General features: G+C 42.7%; 1 pseudogene; it reads right to left on the reverse strand.

Moving 5' to 3' along the window:
- Window positions 1-825: 825 nt before the first annotated feature.
- On the reverse strand, window positions 826-1,464 carry LOC146890627 (small ribosomal subunit protein uS5 pseudogene; annotated as a pseudogene).
- Window positions 1,465-1,953: the final 489 nt, after the last annotated feature.

Raw genomic sequence — 1,953 nt, forward strand, 5'->3', positions numbered from 1 at the left:
ACCTGATGCATGCTAATGTTTCTTGCCACTATAAAAGACTATAGAGAATTATTATTTATGCTTCAATGCATGCATTGGGCATGTTCTGTATAATATCTATTTTCAGAAACTTATACTCCATCATGTTGACATTTGCTAATTTTAAATCACGCTGCAAGTGAATGACTCAGATTGGAACACCTGCTATCATAATTTCTTAAGAAAATGAGTATCATTTGATTTACTAGAACATTTTATCTTAATAAGATCAGTTCAGCATTTATTAGCATGTATTATCCCTGTAATTCCCTTAACAGGTTATCACACTTGATTCTTCTCCCAGAAGTCAGAACAGTAGTTGCATTACTCTCCAACAAAACACTTAGTAGGTACCCTGTCTTAAGGCTTTTCCAGAAATACTGTAAAATATATAGCATTTGATAATACATATAAGATGATAGTTTGTCCTACAAGAATGAAAAGCTCATGACATATATTTTATATTATATTTTCTGTATTGCTAAAAATGATAACTATATATTATAACAAATGATCTTATATCAGTTTTCATTTTCCATTACATTTTTTTACAGACTTAATTTACTGTCATTTTTCTTTTATAAAAACCCATTATGTGGTGGCCACAGCTGGAGCCTGAGTCCTCTGAACAGAGACTCTGGTGTGGGTTTTCACAAGATGGTCAGTGAATTTCTGATAAGGAGACTTGGTGAACACAGTCTCTTTACAGGAGTCGGGGGCCAGGTAGCTGTAGGTCTTAAAGATGGTATCAAAGTTGGCCTTGGCAAAGTTGCCCAGGGTGGCAGTGCAGCACCTGGCTGACAAGTATCAGTCATCAATACCAGCCATCATCAGTAACTTCTTGGGCACAGGAGCAGAGACTATGCCAGTGCCTCTGGGGGCAGGGATGAGACACACCAACACAGAATCACAGCAGCCTGTCACTTTGCAGGGAACAGTGTCGGGCTGACCAATATTGTTCCCCCAGTAGCCTCTCCACACAGGGACAATGGAAAGCTTGGTCAAGATGATGGCAGTGGCTACATCCTTGGAGCACTTAACACCGAGACCTACGTCACCATTGTAGTCCCCAATAGTGACGAAAGCCTTGAACCTGATCTGCTGACCTGCTCTAGTCTGCTTCTGCACTGGCATGATCTTCAGAACCTCATCCTTTAGGGATGCTCTCAGGAAAAAGTCAATAATCTCAGACTCCTTAATGGGCAGGGAGAACAGGTAGATCTCCTCTAGAGACTTGATTTTCATGTTTTTAACCAGGCGACCCAGCTTGGTGACAGGAATCCACTTCTTGTCTTCAGCTTTACATCCGCGAGCCCCGTGGCCTCGACCTTGGCCACCATGACCTCGGCTCCTCAGACCACTGCCGAATCCTCTGGGGAAGCCGGCAAGGCCTCCTAATCCTGGGACCCCGGGTCCTTTGGGCCCTCCAGCTGCAATCGGTGTCATCTGCCATTGGTGTTTTCCAGAAGAAGAAGTTGCCATTACATTTTTAAAATGACTGCAAAGAGAAATATCACAGGAGGCCATCTTAAGATACATGTGGCTACTAAAACAGGAAGACCAAATAATTTTTTATTTGTAAGAAATTTGTAGCTCTCCGTTCCCTCAGATCCAACCTTCAGTTACATCCCTGGTAACACAACAGATCACCAGCTGCAGCCTTCCTTCCCTTGCTCCCATCTTCTGTGGATCCCCCAAATCATCTCCTCCTAAACTCCTTTCCCCAATGTGTTGCTTTTTTCCAGACCCCAATCCCAGCAGCTACCACCTGCTAATCCAAGAGCAGCTCCTCCCAGGGCAAGAAGTAGAATGAAGGCAGATCTATACCTCTCCTAGATCCAATTTCCCGGGGTTTCATAATAGAAAGGGAAAAATCCAAGCCTAGTTATTTGTAGATGATATGATAGTATACATAAGAGGCACAAAGATTCCACC

Source organism: Myodes glareolus, chromosome 23 (genome assembly GCF_982192425.1).
Source record: "Myodes glareolus chromosome 23, mMyoGla1.1, whole genome shotgun sequence".
Lineage (NCBI taxonomy): Eukaryota > Metazoa > Chordata > Mammalia > Rodentia > Cricetidae > Myodes > Myodes glareolus.